The following is a 22,652-nucleotide window of genomic DNA, read 5'->3' on the forward strand; positions in this document are numbered from 1 at the left end:
AGCAGCGTGTTTGAAGGGAATTTGTTTATTTGGGGGATGCCTTTTTAAGTTATGAAAGGCAAAACAAAGGCAAAACTTGTCTTGATGTCCTCTGATGAAATGTCTGTGTTTGTAGAGGAGCAATATATCTCAGCTTTGCTTTGCAACAATAAACTTGGGAATTACTTTGCACTGCTCTGGAGATACATGAAGGGCAACTGCACTTGGGTCACCTCGTTCTTCTTATGCAAGCTTTATCCCACAGCTTTGGGCTCTGTCCTCTAACCTTTTGGCTGGGAAATCCCATACCAATTTCCCTGAGGTATTGCCTGCCTGAAGATATGGAGGATAAGGCTTAACTTCCATCTACTGATTTTTATTCATAAGGAGTTATCACCATTTTGCAGATGGGGAAGAGAGAGGTGCTCAAAGGTGGAATTGCAGACCCAACTGAGTCAAGAATAGGCACAGTCCCAGGCTGTTCCCTGTATGAAGTATTTCCTGCTGGTGAGTGCTGCAGTGTCTGCTAAGGGACCTACACCTTTGGTTAGACCTCTCTCTAGGCATACTCTGTTTAACAACTTGTTTTCCTCTTGTTTCTTGCTTTCTTCCTGATCCTTCAATTCTAGTAAGGGCTATACTGTCCTTACTGTGGTTTCAACTACATGCTTAAGAGGCTTACTGAATTCTTCACCAGATGAGGAGAAGTAAGCGCTTTAGTTTCTAGCTTTAGATCAGATACTGTTTCTGTACATCTCTCTATACAGCCTTGGCACTGTTGAAGAATGAAAGAGAAGCAGGCAGCTTATTAACTCTCAAAAACTTCAGCAAAATTCACTGTAAGTGTTGCAGTGAGGTGTGAACAATATCTACTTTTGCCCCACATCCAGGGCAGTTCATCCTGTGGTGAGGGGCCGCTACAGCAATTTGAATTTCTCAGTTGTTTTGTGGTAGAGTTGTTTTGTGTCAAACCAAACTTCTTGTTGAAGTAAAACCTGGATGAAAACAATGAAAGGCCTTATGTAAAGGATGATCTGTGAGTCTCTTGCTTTTTGGGCACCTTTTCTGAAGAAGTTAGGACAAGTGAAATCAGTATCCTCAGCAGCTTTCAGTCCAGGTGAACATGGCTTTATGGAGAGTACTATTACTCGATGGATTTGAGTCTGAGTAACCTTGCAGAAGTCAATGGATTCATGCTGGCACAAAAATAGTGAGGGAGAAAAAGAGGAGGATTAGGATTTTGCATAACTGTCATACTATTTTGTTACAATTGATTGGGACAATCTGTCATAATCCAGTTTTGGTGTGTAATGGGGGAAGGAGATGAGCATCTCCAGAGGGTGACTCACCAGAAGGGCCTTCCCACACATGGCAAGAGCTGACCTTTGGGACTGCTGGTCTCCTCCCGCTGATGTACCAAGTGCCTTGGTGCCTAGGCTAGCCCAGCTTTCAGGTGAATAAAGTAGGGTGAGATGAATCTCTGCCTACGTTTCAATCACGTTTTATATTTGGTAAAGCATATAAAAATAGCCTTTTTTTAGCATCTTTCAATCTGTAGATGGTAGAGTTAGATCCTTAGCCAGCATAAATGAGATAAACTTCAGTACTAAGAGCTGAGTTTGCCGGAGTAACTTCTGCTTTGCTCCAGTTCAAGCGGTTTCAAATCTCCGTGGAGTTTTTTGTGGCTGTTCTGGTAGTACCTCTAAGTTTAGTACCTAAACTTCAGCAAAAGGATAGAAAGAGGCTGCATGGTATATAAGGTAAACCTGATTTCATATGATACCTTATGATTTGGATAAAGTGCTTTTAAATTCCTAACATCTGGCAGCACTGCCCTCTCAAAGTGTAGCAGAGGATTAATCCTTTCAAATCAACTCTGCTGGAGAGTGAAACGTTTTTCACCAGCCTAGTTTAAGAATCATATCTGAGCCTTTCACTGCTAACTGGTTCAGCACAAGCAAACAGTGCACACAGGATGTAGCCATTTCAGCAGTTTCCCTCGAACTTGCAGTACATTTTAATTTATTTTCTAGGAGTTTTTTTGAACAAGTTTTTTTTACATAGAAGGAAAAATGTGTGGTTGAATCATAAAGCTAGATAAAGAATTGTGAACCTGTGTTGGACTGAGGTCCTTTTAAACCAAATAATGACTTTATCTGCTTATAATGGAAGAATTGAAAAAGATGTGGGAAAGGAAGACTGAAACACACTTGGGAGCCTATATTTCAGCAATGTGGGGGAGGCTGACCATTAATATGGGAATTAATAACCCTCCAAAGCCACCTCTTTTGAGCAGCTGCAGTAGGAACTGGCAGTTCGGAATGCACAGACTAATTCTGTTTCAGAGCAGCTAAAATTAAATGTTTGTTACAGCTTTATGTACATACCCTCTCAGCAGGAGCCGTTTTCCTTCCCTTTAGGCGAACTCAGAAGAGGAAGAATATTTAACAGCCTCGAACTACCCAGTCTGTGTGCCATATGTATACGCCACTGAGCCATGCCTGTGTTGTCAGTGTTTAGACTCTTCCTGAAAGGTGGAATCTGGCTGGTTGCTATCAGTCCATGTCCTTAGAGGCACTGGAGCAAAATGCTAATGTTGATCAGAAAGAGAAGGTCTGAAATTGTAAGCAAATAGAGAAGATCCATCATGCATTTTCACAGATGATAAAAGGCTGAAAGTGGCAGTCTGCTTATCAAATAACTAGATTTATTGAAATAGCCTGTGCTCTCATTAAATGGTTTGCTTTTTATGTTTTTGTTTTATTTCATCTTACTGAAGGTGTCTGGGTTTTTTTTCCAACCTACTATTGCTGCTGTGGAAAACTGGCTAATTTAGACCATTTCTTTTGTTAATGCTTAAAGGAAGAGTGGACTGCAGTGTTCTCTTTTAACTGACATAGCGGGGCCTTAGAACAGAGATGGTCCCTGTCATGAAATCTGAGCTTCCTGGAAAACAAATCATAAAATTAATGTTATAATTATAAGTTTGTTCCTTGCAAGATGATAGTGCTAGTGAAAGTGTGGCTACACATTTCATTTGGTGTAAGCGTAGTGCTGTCAGCTATGCTCAAAGAAGGAGGTAGAATTGATCATTTTTAATCACTAGAGAGAAATGAAATGCAGAAACAAAAATGTTGCTAGCATGATATGGCATCTCTGTGCTGAAAGGACCATTCCTTTCCTGGCTTAGCAAGGTATTGCATTTTGTGTTTTTGTTCCCGGGGGAACAAGCCACTGCTTTTCTCCTTTTTGGAAAACATTTGTAAGATGAGAAGTGGAATATTAATAATTTAAAATGCAAGTTGCAATAATGCCATTTGCATAAGGATATTTCTTGACCCATGGAGGATATTCGCTGTTTGTTGGAGAAAAGATTAGCAGAGGAACTGTGGGAGCCTGATGGATCTAAAAGGCTACCTGGCAATAAACTTATTTCTCAAGTGATTCTTAATGTGGTTCCCAAGACTGGAATTCTCTATTTGTAGCCTGCTCTTTTTTTCTGGAGGACCTGAGGCACTGTCAAGAGAATCAATATCCCCCCGCACTGGGTGTGGTGGCAATAAGCAGATATTAACACGGAGAGAGGGTTTGTTAACAAAGGGCTTGGAAACAGATCCTTCCTCCTGCAGAATTTGCTTTGTGAAGTTTAGCAGTGACCTTCACTGAGAAAGTCCTCCAAAGACATGTTAAAGATGAACCACATGGAATTCAGCAGCTGGGGTTAAGACTGGGTTGACTCCACTGATGTTTTAACCTATAGCTTCAGGAATTGTGGTGGTTTTTTGTTCGGGCTTTTTGAGGTGTTGTTTGTTAAGCCAGATGCTTATGCTGCAGAGCCATCCTTCCATGCTGTTTTCAATGCCAGCGGTACCGAAACATTACTCATAAAGTGCACACACTGTTACGATTCGTGACTTTAACTCTTAGCATATTTATAGGCCTCATTTCCATTTTTTGTGGTCTCATTAATGGAGCAGCAATAATAAATTGAAATGTTAATGGAGGATCATTTCACCAACAGCAGAAGGTATTAAAGAACTTGATAAGATAGTTGAAAGGAAAATAACTTTTTAGTAGTGTAATTTTTTAACCACTGCCCCTGATTGTCTCTTTCTAAACATGTGTAATTAGGGCAGTCTTGAAATTGAGAATATAATTTCAGATGGACAATTTTTAAATCAGCTTTCTGGATACCTTACATGGGAGATGGACCATTTGTAGAAATTCCAGTGGGGACAGCCATTCTGGAAGTTGAAGCATGAGCAGACTTTGCTGTAGTCATGGTGGTAGAGATAGAAACCCAGAAAGCACCTTTTGTCTATGTGAGTTAATGCCCTTCATTAACAGAGTGTGAAAAAGTGGTCCTTCTTGTATAAAGTGGGCAGTTCATATCCTGTTGTGAAATACTTGGAGATAGTGTTAAGGTGTGGTCTCATATGGGACTTAAATTCCCCAACAGATGAGGGAATTGTACCTCAGAGTCTCTTGGGGGCACTGTACCTCACTTTTCCCACTGGTAAAGTGGAGGGCTTTGAGTTAGTGGAACACAGTAGGATTTTAAGGCTTGGTCATTTAGTATCTGTGGAGAGTTAGTGTCTCCTGAGGGAGAGGAGTTACACTGTGGGGCAATCCTCAGCTGGAAGTAAATGGTACCAGACACCATCCAGGACCTTCCCCAGTGCCACGTTGTTGAAGACCTCTGTGCTGAAATTAGTTACAGCTGCAAAGACATTTCTATATGCATGTTTAGAAGTTGAAGGATAAAACTTGTAAAACATTTGAAGTAAATTTGCATTCTGGCCCCTGGTCAGAGCATCTGTTTGAGTCTTTTGCTGCTTAGTTCCAGAAAGTTTGTTCCCAGTGAGTTTTCATCTCTCTGAGCAGATGCATTAATGCTTTTTGGACTTTGCTTACCCACAAATATAGCAGAAGCTTTGAAGTGAATTGGCAACTTTTCACCACCCTTCTTTCTCTTTTTTTTTTTTTTAATAATAGGTTTAAAGGTACTAGAGTGGGTCAAGAATTGCATGTTTGAACTGTTTGTTTCCTACAAGAAAAGAGATTGGCATTTAAATGTGTCAATCAAGCTAATCATCTCATAATCAGGAGTCTGGTGACCTAGAAACTTAATCTAGTCTTGTGAGTGCAAGTATCTGCAACTTTTTAAAGAAAACACAAAAATATTATTTTCAAATGAGACATGATTGGTCTAATTCTCTCTTTTTTTTTTGTAGATACCATTAATTTGAAAATTAATGTGAGGTGCCATTGTCTTGATTCTGTGCAGGCAAACTGTGTGAGCACTAGCCCACTGAGCTAAGCTGAAGGTGAGCAAGTACTTATGGAAGTGGACAGATAAATGCCAATGGAAGGCCATTTGAAACAGGAAGGAAAAAAAAAGGGAAGGTTATTTGTCTAGCCTTATTGGGAAATAATCAGAAAAGTGACTGGAAGCATTATATTTCATTTTTTCTTGCTTAGGTCTTGATTCAAAACTCACCAAAATGAGTGGGAAACTTTCCATGGTGTGCTTGATTTCAGGCTGGGATGCCCAGTCCTCACTTACTCTGTCTCCCTGAAACAAATTAATAAGGGCTTCGAGCAAATAAAGATATTTTCAACAAACAGTACTATCAACAGTACCTGGCAGTGGCAAGGCAAACTCATATGTTGTGGCTGTAATGACTCTTCAACATGTAGAGAGGAAAACACTTGCTTTGGATATGGATAAGGATATGGATATAACCCAATCATGTGGCACGGGGTTATGTGTGCAATAAGGTGTCATTTTTAGATAGACAAGTGACCTTGAAATGCTTATAATAGTTTGTTGCATCGTCATCTTTTAAACTTCTTACTCTTTGGCTTTATTTCAGTTGTGTTTAATTTTCCCCCTGGTATTTTATGTCTTAAAAAATTAAGTGTGTGCAGATTTGGTTTGGGAATGGAGGTGGAGCACAGCTGGTGGAGTGGAGGAGCAGGGAGGGAGATCTTTTTAAAGCAGCTAAACTTGTAGCCAAAAAAGATACTGCATTTATAATGTTCCCATTCTTCTCAATACTTAACAAGAAAAATGATTGTGTGTGTGTGACGTGAATATTCAGCACAGAGCTTTGGTAGCTGACCGCTCTCTTTTCACAGCCATCCAACCGCACACACATTCCTAGGGGATTACCTCACTGCCAGGCTCCTCAAAGTGTGGGATATGCCGAAGCAGACCAACTGCAAAGCTCCTTTCTCATCACTGTGGTGCTGATTTTAGGCAATGACCTTTAAAACCACAAATCTAACCCTACATCTACCCCCAAAAAGATTTTTCATCTGTTAGCTAAATGGGAGAGAAGCTGGAAGTGGAGATAGGGTAGAGTCTGTAGGTTACGTGTAGAAATTCCTCTCCAAGCTTTCCACTCCCCTTTGGCTCTAAGCACTCAATAACTTTCCAGCCAGAGAATGTTTGTCCCTTCCTTCTCTCTCTCTTTTTTTGTGTTCTTCCCTTGTTTTGCATATTCTGACAACACTGTTTACTTCAGCCTGCAGCTCCCACTGCTTTGTGTGCTTTCTCTCCATCTCACAATTGCACAAATAAATCACTGAGGAAAATTTGCATTTGATGGGAATTTTTAGGTGATATTAAGTTTTATGGGAGGAATATAATGTATGTGAGTTGGCCTAATTAAACTGAATTTTCATTTGTGACACAGAGGTCTTTATCTGTACAAAGCTATTTTTGTCTTTCATCTTTTTTGCTATTAAACATGCCAGTGGATTTGAAAACCCGTGGATGACAGGTCTCAGAAAGTATCGTCTCTCTTGTAGCAAAATATCTGCTTATGCCAAGTGAAGCAAATCAGCATCATCAAAGAACTGAACAGTTAATTTATGCCAGCAATTTCTGAATGCCAGGAGGACGGAGTCCGAGGCCCATATATGTTGTAGCACCCTCTAGTCGCTCTGTTGGTGACTTGCGTTGCTCTAGAGAGATAAATCTGGCAAAGTTGTTTAGATCAAGGGAAAGTTGATTAAAAGATTTTCCAGAGTTTCTGTGCCCTGATAAACTACATAGGTTGAAAGTGGCTTCCTTCCCCCTCCCAAACAGTGGTGTGTGCCCTGGAGCCCTGCTGGATTTGGCTTTGGTGAGCACAAGATTCTCTTGCCTCTGCCAGTCCTGCTTGTCAAGTGGGGCACAGTCCACAATGTGATTGCTGGGGCTGTGGACACACACTGCCTGTTCTGCCACACAGGTTGGGGTTGTAACACCTGCACAGTGGGGGGAACACATGGGAAATTCATCCCATTGGCTGCTGCAGCTTTGTTTCAGAGACATGAGGAACCAGCCTCCCAATTCCCATTTTCACCTTGTTCTTAAATACGTGAATTGAAGGGAAGGGCAGAAATCCCATTATACCCTGGGTCACACATCCTACCAGAACATACTTAAAGCATACCGCTGAACAGGAACTTGGTCTGTGATATTTCTCCCTCCATGAGCTTCAGGAAGGGCTGTAAACCTTCTGCAGGATTCCCAGACCTGACCTGCCAGAGCACAGGTACTTGAGAGAGCTCCATACAAATTCTGTGGTTTTGACTTTTTCTGGAACAGGACTGGCAAAGTGTAACTTGAGATTGTCACACTGATTAATACTAATAATGCTGGTGCAGCTCCCCAAAGTGCATGAAGGACTGATCAAAGTGCTAGTTCCAATTTATTTTTCAGGCCAAAGATTTCCACACTTGCACAACTCTCTTCGCTGCCATTTTCCATGCAAGGGGTCTGCGTGCCCCTGAGACTGATAGAGCATCTGCTGCTCTGTGAAGACAAAGATAAACTGGCTCATGGTGTGTTGTCATTTCACTTGCTCTTCAGCATAAGAACAAGCAATAAGAATGGATTTAAGATGTTAATGAAATTAATGAAAGCCAGATCTCGGAAACAGCTGAGATTGTTGCCTGTCTCAGGCAGATTTGTACTTCATTTCAATTACAGATGAGCCAGAACCAAAACCCTGATTAGAATTGCTCCAAATTTTGGATCCACATCTCTCAGCTTTGCAGTTTTGATCAGTTTCCAGTGTTTAATTTTCTTCCTGTTTTATTTTTACTCCAGGTGTTTTAATGTTTTCATTTTTTTCTCTGTGAAAGACTGGCCTTGGTGATGGACATGAGACCTGCGTCCCGTTGGCTCTGCAAAGGCATAATTTGGTTTCAGGATGCGCTGATACACACTGGGAGAGCACGTACTAGACTTTGGGCTGATAAACACTTCTGTGCCATCTATGCAGGCAGGGGGCTGCCCCTACTGGCATTCTGGCAGCTCAGTAAGGCACAGTCCCTGGGAAGTCCTCCTTCCATTAAATGGCAGATATCTTTCTCAGTGGCCTGAAATGCCCACAACTCGTGACAAGTCCCCAGCTGCAAATCTTACTGATGGTTTGTTACCATGCCTTTACCCATCATGCCAGATGACCCCATGGACAGTGCAGTGTTCTCAGTTTGCACGTATATAAATTCCACTGCAGAATTTATACCTTAATGGAAAAAAAGAAAGCCTCTCGGAGACAGTGTATTAATAATGAACAAATTCCTTTTTATGTCTCCTGGATATAAGGGGACCTCAGGTTTTTCCCTGGGGAGGGAGAATGGTCTGAACAGCACAGTTAGAAACCTCAGAGGCAGCAAGCATGCAGGAAAGGCTGGTTTATTATCTTTGTTCTTTCATTGCTGTCTTCAATCCCAGGAATAGCATTACTTCGGGCCACAGGTATTGTGCAGTGCATTTTTAGGGGAGATTGAGAAAAACACCTGATCATAATGCTTTAAAAACATTGATAAAAGAGGAATAGGAAAAAATAATTTACATTAAATGCTACAGTGCTTCAATTACACAATATAATAAAAAGCAAATTTTGTGATTCGAGTAATGATTGCAGGTTATTAAACTGGGCTTTAAAGGCTTTATAAATGAAAGCCTTTTAATAAGTGATGAACATGGATGATAATGCACTTGAAAATAGGGAGAATCTTCATAAAGCTTGACACATTTGTTCTCCACCCACCCACTTCCTTGTTACTTTTCTTGGTCCCCGGATCACTGTCACGAAAAATGCGCCAGCGTGACAAAGCTTTAGCTGGAATACTACATGGGAAAGCACCACCTTCCATGGCTGCCAGGGCCTGGAGAACATGACTTCTTGGTAAGAGGTTGGAACACCATGGCTTTCCACTGGTCGGAGCAGGGGTTGTGGGGCAGCTAAAGCAAGTGAGACTCCTCTTTCAGAGCCAGATTCATCACCAGATGGTTTCCATCTATGTGTGTAAGAGATCTCTCCTACGCCGATCGTTGAGAGATTGAGCGGAGCGCTCACTGAGACACTGCTCTCCCTGGACAGACTTTCAGTTAGAAAATTGGCAGCTGGTGATGTAACAGGCGTGGGGCTGAGAGGCAGAGCGGGGCTGGGCTTCATTAGGGCCTGATTCAGAGCACAGCAACATCAATGGGTGTCTTCCTACCAGCTTGAAGGATCTCACCTGGGCAGTGCTGGAGTGACAAACTTTGAGAATCATTTCACTGCTTCTTTGTCTTTGCAAGGGTTAGTTCTGATTGGCATCAGATTGTTGCTGAGCCGTGCAGCAGATGGTAGAACTTTCCTTCTCTTGACCCATAAAAAACTGATACTGGTGTAAGGGAAATTGATCCTGTAGGTACTGCCTTTTGATTAGATACCTGAGAGTCGTAAAAAACTTCCTGTCATGAGGGTGAGCATATCAGACAGCCCTGCCCAACTGCAGTTTTGGATAACTTAATTTTACCTGCTCAACTTCCCTCCTCATTTCAGTGGAATATTCTGCTCTATTTTGCCTAAATTATTAAAGACTGATGAGGTTTCCAACCTCGAAGTGGCTGCATTTCAGTGATGGATGAATTGATTCTTGTGTGGATATAGTAATCAAGGCATTTTTCAGCATCTTCGGCATGAAAGGCACAATATAAACGTGAAATATTATTTTGTGCCATGCAGCTGCTCAAATCTGAAATACACATTATGTCTCGGTAATATAGACAGTGCTTAAGACTGTTAAATTAAACTATTAAAGCCTATAGAAAAAACAGAGATGACAGAGTGCAAATTAAATCTGAATTATCGTTAAATTGCTGTGCCAGTAGTTTTCAAACACATTCATAGTGACCTGGAAGAGAGCTGGGGGAGTGGAATGACATTCACACCTCCTAATTGGAGTCATTATCCGATCTTTGTTATCATGCTGCCCACAACAAGGGCATCTCTGGGACACCAGTGACAAGGAGGGCAGAAGGATGCCTGTGGACCACAAGGGATACATAGGGATGTTTTGAATGTCCTACCATCTCTCTGATTTAAATCCAGGACATGGCCAGGCAGTCACTTTGTCAGATATATAGTTTTGAAAGTCAGTAAAGGACTGCAGGTTCTTGTCTGTGCAGGGTGACTGAGGTAGGAGCATGGGGGAGAAGGGAGTCATAGTGCATGGTTGGGTTGTGTTTGTGAGAAATGTTGGTGTCCCAAGGACATGTCATTCCTTCCTCCCCACTTCTCTTCCCTGCTAATACCCAGGCTCAGTGAGGGCCTTGCTGGACCGGGGGCTTGTAATAATTCCAGCTATGGGCCTTCATGGATTATTAGGTGGGAAAGGAGCTTTTAAAGTTAGCTAAATGATCTGTCTGCCAAAATATGAGTGCACCTGATAGTATGTTCTCAGGTGCTTTTTCTGGTTCATTTATATCCAGTTGCAAGTGATGAAATTTTCAGAACTTCCTTTGGAAGTTTATCCCTGCCCCATTCTTTAATAAACACTCCACAGTGCATTTTAAAATTAAGATTTTGCCTTTGTTTTCCTCAAGTCATTACTCATGACAGGTGCTCCGTGTACTTCTGAAAATCACTTTCCATCCTTAATCTTTACAAGTCCTTGCAGGCATGTAGGTATCTGTTTATTGTGAGTCAGCCTGATGCCAATCCATCAGTTTGCTTCTTGGAGGACTTTCATGACAGCAGGTGATTAATTTTCAAAGCAGATTCAACCTTTAATCTGCAGAAAAGGAAACAATCTTTCCCCCACTCCTTTGCTGATTGAATCTGGAAATGAATGAATGATACCTGACTCCAATGTGTTTTTAAGCTAGTTTTCATTAAATATAATTGGTCAGTGCTGATCATCAAGTGTCTTGAAGATTGTCCTACGTATGTATATGGTACTAGTCAGAATGAGCTCAGTGATCGATATTCATTCAACATCTTAAACTGCTCAACAATATTAAATGGATTTTCCCAATGTCCCTGCAAAGCGGGGAAATAATGTAACTCTTGAGCAAGAGTATTAGAGAGGATAAATGCTATGTCCAAGCAATGCTGAGCAGCTCCTGACTTGTATCTTTGTACTTGTCATCCTGCTGTTTGTCACCATCAACCAATGCAGTTAAAGCTGGAGAAAACTCCCAAGGATGGCCGAGAAAAGCCAAAAATTAACAGAAGTGGAGGAAACATCTCAAAGTGAGTTCCCTTGTATGTGCTTTTGTATTCCCAGATATGTCAGTGGCTAAGCTGGGACTAAACCTGAGTGCACACACAACCGTAGTTCTGAGTATAGTTTAGTTGTTATCTGGGTGGTTTATTAGTTATTGGGCTTCTGTACAAATGATGGGAACACTGATCTCTATCCTTAAGTCCATCTCTTGCTATACTGCTAAAATATATTTCCTGTTTCCAGCATGAGACTGAGCCTCAGTCTGTGAGAAGCTAAGCTCATATGCAAATCATTTTACATACTGCTGCACTATAAAAATCATACTAATTTTATATACATATACAGTTAGCTCAGTAATGGCTAAAGATCTGTGTTCCTCCCTAGACTTACTGTAGGAAATCTCTTCAATTTCCCTGCTGCAAAATGAGAGTAACTAACAGTGTATTTAATTTAGTTATTTAAGGCCAAGCCTGCTACGGGACATTTCTCTGTGGCTATGACTTCTTGGGAAATTTGAATGAATGACCAAGAAGAATCTGAATCACCCAGTCATGCAAATTAAACTATTTCAATAATATGAGGGCTACTTTTCCTGATCCATAGTAATTGATGAGGCTCATTATATGTTAATATCACTCCTTTTTTTTAATCTTACATGTAATTCACTACAGTGTTTCAATGTGAAGGTATAATTAAGATTCAGATGGCAATTTCATTCTAGACTGCTCTCTACACTTGGCTTTAATAAAAATTAAAATTTGGGATGCTATTTTCTCTAGAGGCAGAAAAAAATATTCTTTTTGATACTTCAGATATAAATCCACTCAGCCACTGCTGAGTTTTCTAATTGTGAAAAAAATGCAAAGTACTACCTCTTCCAGGCAAGCACTGCTTCTCTGCCCACTCCATGGTTTGGTGCCCCAGCTAAAGATCTTGTGTTCAGTGCAGCAGCCAGGGCTTAGTTTCTCAGTGCTTAAAAACTCTTGACTTTCTTATCAGCTGTGACCAATGACCAGTTCCTCCATCTATATGGTAACATTAACTATCAGTGTTCATGGTGCTGGTGGTATAGCAGCCAGCCACTCCAAGATCTGCATCACCAAGCAGTTGAGGTGCACATCTGTAGGTGAACCCACATGAAATTTCATTGCAATTTTATTTTGCACATTAGGGGTTTATGTGGGGCTTCAAGTGGGCAAAAAAGGCTTCCCAGTGAGGGCTGGAGAGACACATGTATGTCTGTGTCCTTGTGGTGTGTCATTGCTTTGCGCTGATACTCTTTACCACCAGGCTCTGGCTGTATGTGGGATTTGATGGCTGCCTACCAGTTGACTACACACATGAGTTGGTGCCGGGGATGCAGCTCACTGTTGACAGAAACACTTTGGAATGTAGCACATGAAAAGAGCAAAACGAAATGTTTCTGTAATATCAGGAAAAGACAAATGTGGGTGTACATGAAAACATCCCAGAGAGCCTGCTTACACGGGCAGGGAAGGGGGGAGGTGGGAGTTCCTGTGCTTTTGTAAAGCGAGCAAAATAGTCACCACCTGGTAGTGGGAATTTCTGAAGTGGATGACAAAAATCTCATAATTTTTTTTTATAGCAACCGTTTTTTGGAAGTGACCATTTTGTTGCTGTTTTGTGTAGGCTGACATATCAGGTGCTTTATGAACCCACTTCAGAGGCTTTCTTTACTGGCTTCTTGAAGAGAGGGGGGCTGTGTGTCTGGAGCACTGACCTTGTGTGGGGTGAGCTGCAGCTCTAGGCAGCAGTGGTGCCCAGCAGGGTACACCAGGTCGTTTCTCTGCCCAAAGGGAGGTGTGCATTTTATAGCACTGTCAGTGCCCACAGGGATTCATAGGCTGTAATGTACACAAATAGTCCCACCAAAGCCATGCAGCCTCCGTGGGGGTAGAAGAAGAGCAGTAGAGGAGAGACTGCCTGTGGTGGCAGCTGTAGCCACCAGGGTGGGGAGTGGGCCAAAATTCCACCTCTACCTCACTGCTGGAGTGGATGGGACAATGTACAAACGTTTTTCAGTGAGATAAGTTCTGGGGGCTCTATAAGAGCCAGAGTGATCATCATCCTGCTCTACAGTGGGGAGAACTAAGCAAAATCACGGAGTGGGTTTCTGACTCAGTTTCCCCTCCTGTAAGCTGGAAGAAATCTTTCCTAAAGATGCTGTAAAAATAGTTATGTTACATAGATGCTGTGGTGTGAGGGATCGTGTGAGTCCTTCAGAGAGACAGCTTGCTGTCTGACAGCTGCTTTAAAGATGTAAAAAGGAATGCAAAGGTTTGGCTTCACTTTGCGCCATGTGGAAAAGCAGGATGTGTCTTTCAAAAAAGGAATTTATCACAGCATTGTAGTTCTGAAAGACTGCAAGTATTCTAGGTCCTATTCTCCCCGAGTGTAATGGCAGCTCCTGTGCCAGGTTCTCCTAATAGTGGGGATTTGGGGTTGCCTGTCCATGCAGGTAGCTACAGTGGAAGTGTGTTGTCTCTGTGCCATGTGTGTTGTACTGTAATGTGAGTTTTGGAACTGAGCCTGTTTTTAATAAATTGTACCTTTTCCTCAACTGCTTCCCGTCTAAATACAATGTGTTAACCCAAAAATGAGCAACCATCACGGCAGCTGTCAGTGGATTTTCGTATGTTCTCAGCAAAGACCCTCTGAGGAATTTCCTTATTAAAGAGATGAGCTATCAAAAGCACCTCTTCCTGCCAAAAAGGGCAAAAAGCACAGAGAACCAAATGAATGTTCAGTGAAATTGTTGCAGTTTAACGAGGTTGAGCCTTGGAAGGAGATCTCTCCTGACTCATGCCTGCTGCAAGGAGACTCAAAATAATAAGTGAAAGTCTTGAAGACAAAACCTTTATCATCTTTGTTTTGACCCTTTCAGGACATACCAGTACTTTTGACACATTTCTGATGGATGCTGTTGCCCCTAAAGCTGAGCTGGGCTGGGAGGTGTTTGTAGGGCATTACGTGCAGTGAGGTCTTGGCTTCTCATGGACAAACCCTAATCAGGGAGGCTGGGGAATGTTGTTTCAGTTTCAGTCACATTTCAGACTTGATCTTGAGGAGGGAAAGTACTGACCTCAGTTGTAAGAAAACAAGTGTGTCACCAGGTGTGTATGTAACTTTTGGTGATTGAGTAAAACAGACCAGGACTCTCCAGCCTGGAAAGGAGATGGACCAAGTGGGCATGTGGTGGTGATCCGACAGATGCAAGGGGGTGTGGAAGCAAGCAAGGAAGGGGGAAAAGAGGTAGCTTCAGACATCCTGAAGTCACTGTTTTGCTTGCTGTGCTGTTTTATGGCTCATTCTAAAGTAGCATTGGTTCGATAGTGGTGTTGGATGGAAAGCTATGAGAAGATCAGGACAAGTGGTGATAGTGGAGGAATTGACCCAGAAAAGTGATAGGACAAGGCTTGATTGAAGCAGTAGAAAGGCAGAACCTGGATTTTTGTAAAGAAAGAAGGAAAATGATCTTATTTGAAACAGAGGGTGATGTTAAAGAGAAATACTGTGTCTGAGAGGCAGACGAATTGATCACATAAATTAAGACTGTTCATTTCAGTGATAGCACAGAAATGTGCTGTCTGCTTTTGTTCCATCTCAACCTGGGTTTGGCCATTTTTATTCCAAGTCACTGCCAGAAGGTGTCCTTTAATGTTGCCCTCCTGTACTGTATTCAGGAGAAGGGCTCCTTACCGGATCTAAGTCTTTCCATTATCTTATTTCTTTCCTAAGGGAGCAAAATTGATTCCCAATAAAGCAGCTGGTTGATTTTTAAGATTCCAGACCTGCCTATTTGTTTGATCTTTTGGTTTTGCATTTAACTGGTTGCTCGCTCTGTCTTGCCTCTAAATGACTTTCACCCAGTCCATGAGCACGGACTGCAGCTCTGTGTCCAAGATATCGCACACTACACCACTTCTCCAGGGACTCCCACCACATTGTTGGTTGTGAAAGCTAATGAAAAGTGCTGTTTCTCCTTTTTCTTCAGTAGTTTTGATTTTTATTCATTTTGTCCCTGCCTGTCAGGACTGGATGAGTGGAAAGGAAGGGGGAGTCATTGAAGCTCTTTCATCACAGACCCTGAGCACGCTCTGCTTCACTCTTCCCTTATTCCCAGGAGTAAATTACCACTTTTTTCATACCCTTGAATTTTCTTTATGCTTGTTTTTTACCCTTGTTGCCTTGACTCCTTCTTTTGGCTCTGAGATCCTCATCTTTGAGGCATTTCCTATTTTAGTGAGTATGTTTGGCAGTAATTAACATTGGAGCATGGTCCAGGCCAACAGTGCAATACATACTTTGATATTTTTTACTTATTTCTGATTAATGGTCACACACTCAAGCCAGTCAGTTTCAAAGTTAAAACCTTTTTTTTTATCTGTTTCTGACCACTGCAAACTTTTCCTTTTATGTAGAGGAGAAAAGATCTTTTCCTCCTGCTTTGTGAAGGGATACAGTAGGGATGAGGAGGCTGGGTTAGGAAGCTGGCTGGTAACTTTGTGCATTATACACTGGGTTGAATAGGACAAAGTCTGTTCTCCAGAGTTGCTTTGGTTGTGCAGCACTAGGCATTTGTTTGTGAATGACGCAAGTACTGTGCAGATGAAAAAGTAAGCATAGCTGTGTCTGGTATCCAGCATTACTTTTTAATACCTTTCTGAAGATAGTATTTATTCAGCGGGAAGTTGGTTATTTGACACACCGTATCGTTCTTCTGGGTAGTACATCCCTATAGGATTCCAGAAGGCTACTGGCACAACAATTAAGGGTGCATATTTTAAGCAGTGCTTTTTGACAGATGCAGATAAAACTGGCAGTCATTCTCTCCATCATTCTCTCCGGTGCACTGCCAGTGGCAGTATCCAATATCAAATGCTACAGGGAAGATGCAAGAAACTACATTGTGCTATAAAGGAGTTTCCTCTCACTCACAGCCATCAGAGCTGGCTGGTGCCCTGAAGTGTGCTAATGTTGTTCATATAGGGATTTTTAGCTTGTGAGTGATCTTAGGAGTGAGTTGTTGATTTTACAGAGCAGAGCAGTGATGGAAGCAAAGGTAGGTGGAGCAGTATGGCTTGGGGCAAGTGTGGAGCCAAGGATGGTCAGGATAAATTGAAATAGTCCAGTGGAAATTCTTGATTTTCATTACTTTTATCACTTACAATCCATACAGTTTAGTCCTTTCTTTCACCTGGATAAATTAAGAAAATCACTTACTCAAGTCCATAGGCAAATATTACAATAATTTTCTCAGAATTAAAATAGGCTTTTCTAATGAGTTTTTATGGTCTATCATCCAGCAGCAAAGACCTGTAGAACTTGAATGAAAAATAAGTGTGCTTTTTTCCTCATTACTTAATTAGCCAAACTCTGCTTTCACTTTTAACTGTTGTTATATGTTTGAGTGACTGAGATTTTACTCTTTCCTCATGTACTTGAGTCAGCAGAGTGATCACTCAGTTTTGACCCAATAACCATGTAGGAGATGGGACCACTTGACTTCCTGTAATTTCTTGACCCAACACCTGTTGAAGAGAAAATTAACACAGAATTGATACAGATGATTTGGCTATAACATCTCAATGTATCAGCATCAGCCTGAAATATCCTGCCTGGAGAATGTCAGACATGAGCATTGCCAGCCCTGACATCACCTGCCTTGGGAGGCTGTGCTGTATTGTTCTGGCAGGTGATTCCCAGTAACAAAGAGAGATTAAATATCCCAAAGAATTTTACTCAGCTGTGTAAAACATTATTAAAACGAACTTTCAAATAAAGTTTGTGTGTTTCTTACTCTCTGGCTGCGCACTGCTGGCTCGTTTCGGAGGTGTGGGAGGCATAGGCACTGGCATGGTGTGGTGGCAAGACTCCATTCCTGCAATTTTAAGAGGGCATTTGTTGGAGAAAGGTCCACACAAGCTGCAGAATTGCAGCAGCTTTAGCTGTGGTTATATGGATAAATATATTTTCATCCAGCACTATCAGCAGAGTGCAACTGAGTAGGACTGCAAATAGTCGAGTACATTGTCCTGTGGTGTAGCGGCCGATTTCACACTGCTGCCCTCAGGGGCACAGCAGACATTGCTGCCCAGGCAGGTTTGCAGGCACCACCATTCCACCTCCTGCTCTCCTCAGGAAGAAATCAACTTGACTTTGTGGGTTTGGATTTTTCTCTTCTGTTTTAAAGCTTCAGCACATCTCCAGTTTTTGTATACAAAATAGTCCCCTGTAGAAAACTCTGTTAGCACAGACAGTGCTTGTTGCCCTCTACTTTGAGCTCTTATATTCTGTTTTTCTGAGAACTTTGCCATTCGGAGTGTCCACATCAGTAAGGCAGGGATAACCTGTGCTGAATTTCCTGAATTTGGTGGCTGACCTGTGCTGATGTCCATGCTGTCCCAGCTCAGCTGCTTTCCTTTCCTGATGTAGCTCAATGACAGCTGGCCCACTTTTGTCTACACTGCGCTGCAAATACTCCTGCAGTTGCATTAGAGTCTGTGATGATGATATCACCTATTTTTGGTGCTTAAAAAAATTAAAAAGATGACTTTAAAAAAAGATTAAAAGGAAAGAACAGAGAAGGGAAGTAAAAAGAACATACCTAGGTCAGCTGCATGCAGTGTGTTTCACCATTCTTGGGAGATAATGGCAAATCTTTCTTTAATCTGCAGTTCCAAGCTGCTGAATTGCTCTGGGATCTCTGATTTATCCAAATATCCTCTCTTACACTGAAATCAGACTCTTGATGTTGCCTATAACTCTTCTTAGAGCTTCAAATCCTAAATCAGTTTAGCATTTCATCTGTTGTCTTTACTCCTTTGAATAGAAATAATGGCAAGAAGATAGAGGGATAAAGAAAAACACCAGTGGGAAGTAGAATCAAATCTGGCTGATGAAATATAATGTTGTTAAGCCACAGATGTTAAGTACCTTTAACTGATTCTTGACATATTCTTCCAAAGGGTTGTCTCCTGTGACCCTCACAGGAAGAGCCATCGGGATGCACATGTGGCAAGTCTATGCAAATCAGAAGCAAAACATTTGCCCATAAGACTTATAAGGAGCTTTTCAGTTAGACAGTGGTGGTATAAATGCCAGCCTGATCTGATCTATTAGTGTAGTTGAGTCTAACCTCTCTGGCCTTTTAAATGTGGGAAAACAACAGCTCTGAGTGGCTGTTGGGAGGTTTCAATTACATTTGCACCCCAGAGGGACACAGCAGTGACCTGGTGCTGATGGATTTATGAGTATGTTATCTGACAGGAAGGTGGGTTTAAAAACAAAGCTTGCAACACATGCTTAGCTATTACACTGAACTACTTTTCTTGACTTGGACATCTCTGTTTTTCTCCTCTCATCAGGCTCAGGTAGTTCAGAGGATTCCTACCATTGAAACAAAGACTGTTTCCTCATTGATGTCCCAGAAATCAATCTAACAGTATCAAAACAAAAGTAATTTTAGATAAAAAAATGCACCAACATTTGAATCACTAGCAGGGAGAGAAACCTTTTGCTTCAGATAGTTTTTTTAAAAGCTGAGAAGATTATTTTCTCTGACTAGTCTGAGCAAGAGTTATTTCAAGTATAAAAGGACAAGTTAGATTTTTGGGAACACTTTTACATTTAAATCCTTGGAATAAACATGCTTCATTGATATATTGTCTTGCCCACATTATATCATAGGAGAGCTTGGTTTACTTAGCTGGAAGCCATAGATGATTTTTCTTGAAGGTTATGAATTGCTATCCTTATTCCTCTGGAGCCTTTTATTCTCTTTTGGGACTAACCATTAACAAGAGAAGAATTAAATATTGATGGGAAATAATTAAAACATTTTAAATGGGATGAAAAATACACAATTGTCATGACTGTGTAAGTGTTCAAATTAAATAGTAGTATTTCATCTTTCTCTAGGATGTCACAAACCTACAAGAGTACATTCCAGCTCAAAACAACTGTCCCATGTAATGGTTTCAGTCTTACAGATGTATTCACCATTAGCCTATGTGTGAAGACTACTAAGCAGTTTTTAATTAACTTATGTCAAATGTTGCATAGCGGTACATCAACAAGAACTTGCAAGAAGAACAAATCCTCATTCAGCTCAGATCAATACATGTACATAATTCATTGCACCTGTACAGAAATACCCCGCAAAGACACCTTAACTCTGACCCATGAGGCTTTGCAGACAGCAAAGTCTATTTCAATAATTATTGCAGTAACAGGGATGAATAGGAATATATCCTCAGATGCTTTTACACGTAGTAGCACTTAATGATGCCTGTATCTGCCTGCCTGCATTAAATTGTGTAAGTTACCTTTTGCAGACCTAGGAGCTGAACCAGGTGTTCCAGACATGTTAGCCCCAGTTCACACCCTCTTTGATCTTGTAATAGCTTGATGGAAGTGAATGGCATGGACCTGTGCTATGGATTCATCTGCAGGCACCTCTTTCTTCAGCAGACTCTAGTTTTACCTTTTCAACTCCTCAGAGCTAGTCTACCAGGCAGTGTCAATGTGTGGCTATGTACAGTGAGTTTGGATCTTTCCAGCAGCATTATGACCCAGATATTCTCAGGCAAGTTGTGTAGCTGTGCTCCGTCTGCTGCAACTAAGTTGCTGATGATACCTGTAGTACGCGTTTTAAAGACAGTGTGAGTGTATCTGCATCTGGCTTAGGGATTCCAGGGTAGGTCAGCCCTAAAATGTGAGATGCTCCTCACTTGAGCTGGTGAGACTGCAAAACATGATTGGACTGTCCAAAGGACTGTTGAAACTTTATAAGCTATTATTTTTGTATTCCAGTAAGAACTACCCTTTGGCAAGAAAAAGGCCCCAATACTATTCACTATGTAACATTTTTGAAAACACTTCTGCTTTGCTATACTTTTGTCTTGACCATTTGCTTTTTCCTCTAGTGGAGAACAAGTGCTTGAGTCTATGACAGTCTTGGCTGGTTCAGGTGTGCCTGAGTACCATCACCAAATGTCTTAGAATGGCCTGGGTGCTAATACTTAGCCAGAAGCAAGTGGCTGAAGAGGTCCATAGGTGGATATTTTTTGATGAGAATTCACCTACAGTGCTGCAGCAAGAGATCTAATCTGAAGAAATGAGATCACCATGACAGACAATTATGTGGACTTTGTTTCTGAGTTGCACAGAAAGTAGTTTGGCACAGCCAACAACTTTCCTGCATAGCAAAATTTTTCTCTTAGCAGTCTGTGCACGGATCAGTCAGGAACATGATATCTACTTTCATAATTTTTCCTTATTCCTATTGCTTCTCAAGTGGTCACTGAGGTACAAGAAAGAGAAAATTTAAATGTGTTAACGGCCAATAACAAGTAACTTTTGCATAACTCACTACTCTGACAGAGCTCTGCAGCAGCAGCAGCATTTCCAGTCCATTTTCTCTAGCTGATCCCTGTTGCCAACCCTACTATATAAAACAAACCAGCTTGGGACAAACAGGAGTGTGTAACTTATCTATCCCTGCACCTCACCAGCAGTAGCCTCTTGCTGCATAAATCAGTGTACTGTTTACCCGATGAGGCTCAGAATATGAAATCAGGGATTTTCACTGCTCAGTGTGGTTCCTGTTTGAAACTTGTGTGGCCTCCCTGGTACTGGCAGGTTAGTGGTAATAAAACATTTTACTGAGAATCTTTGGCAAGGGTGGCTTTTATTATGTGTTTTTCCTGTCTGACAGATGGTTTTTGGTAGAAGCAAGGGTAGAAATTCTCCACAGCAGTTGCAGGGAGACTTGGCCACATCCACTAGCATTAATTATAATAATTGTCCTTTGTAATTAGCTGTGTGCCAGAGATGGAGGCACAACGTCATGTCTCTGCTGACTCTGTCTGATTGTTGGGTCCTTTTGTGGATTGCTCTCCCACAACTGGGAAACAGATTGTTTGGGCTGGAATTAGAGAGTTGTAGGTAGGCAGCAGCTGCTCTTGAGATTTTTTTATATGCTAGTTGGATGTATGAGATCAAATTGGTTTTGTTCATTTAACAGCCTGTTCAGTGGAGGAGGAAGAACAACATGAGCCCCTGTAACTGGTAACGTTCTATTCTGATAGAGGCTCTACCTTAGGTGACACTTGGGTGTATTTACAGCTCTGTAAACGATCAACTCCTATTCCCCTGCAAGTGTAGGAAATGACTCTACATGTACCTACTCCTGGTGGAGAAACCTGTACTCGTGTGTCATACCAGCCAGTACAGGTGGCATTTGACCTGAACTCAGTGTAAACATTTACTCAGTGACTGTAGCGCTACCGAAATTACGCAGGGATTTTCTGCCTTGTGATTTAAACCTGGAGCTGATCTCACTGTCAGGACCCTCACATTTAATATGTCAGCCTGTGTACAAAAAGAGGGTCTTTCATCCTGGCCTCACTGATGGTAAAGAACCCAGGCTTCCACATTTCTTTGGCAGGGTCCCTTGCTTTTGGGGTTAGCATGCAGATAGTCGAAAACTTCGCAGTTTTTCCTAGAAGAATTTCACATCAGTGGGAACAAGGGACTTATCTGGTATCTCTTATACAGGAAGGAATATCTTTACTGGAAATGTGAATATTGCAGGTGGGTTACTGCAATAACCCACATAAGTCATGTGGATAGCAAGGTTGGAATGATAGGGCTTATACTACTAAATTTTCCTCTGAAACTTAGTCCTTCGTATCATGTGTAGCCAGTCATATCAAGCTACAAAGGGCAGAAGTCCTCTCTCATTCCTACATCAGCAGAACTGTAACATTCTCCACATTTGATCGTGTCTGCAGCAATGCTCAGAATCCCTATAACCTATTTCACCCTAAAATCTCAACGCATTTCACAAACCTTAGTAACTATGGTGTTTTGGTAAGGTGAACAGGCAATCTAAGCACCACATCTTGAAAAAGCAAGTTAGTGTTCAGAAGGGTTAAAAGAACTGCCCAGACTTTGCTGAGATTCAAATCCAGAGTTCTTGCTGGCCAGTCCTGCCCCTAAACATCAGAGCTGCACCAGATGATCTGCTGATGTGATTGATGCACTTCTGCTCTTGTCAGTGGTCTCGGACTGAGTTACAGCTGTGCAATCTGTCCCCTACAATGCTGTGTGCAAATTGATGTTTCATGTTCAGGGTATGGCATCAATGC

The 22,652-nt window shown here is 41.6% G+C and overlaps 1 protein-coding gene across 2 annotated transcripts in view; it reads left to right on the forward strand.

Moving 5' to 3' along the window:
• Positions 1-22,652, forward strand: part of SEMA5B (semaphorin 5B) — a 192,285-nt gene that overhangs the window by 15,922 nt on the left and 153,711 nt on the right. Inside the window, exon 1 of one of the 2 annotated variants that reach the window (XM_029959871.1) lies at positions 389-486. The exons of the other annotated variant lie outside the window; for it this stretch is intronic. The gene's annotated coding sequence lies outside the window, so the exon portion shown is untranslated. Of the gene's footprint in view, positions 1-388; positions 487-22,652 lie in introns of those variants that run through there. 2 annotated transcript variants of the gene reach the window in all.

Source organism: Manacus vitellinus, unplaced genomic scaffold (assembly GCF_001715985.3).
Source record: "Manacus vitellinus isolate BGI_N305 unplaced genomic scaffold, ASM171598v3 scaffold_22_pilon, whole genome shotgun sequence".
NCBI classification, from domain to species: domain Eukaryota; kingdom Metazoa; phylum Chordata; class Aves; order Passeriformes; family Pipridae; genus Manacus; species Manacus vitellinus.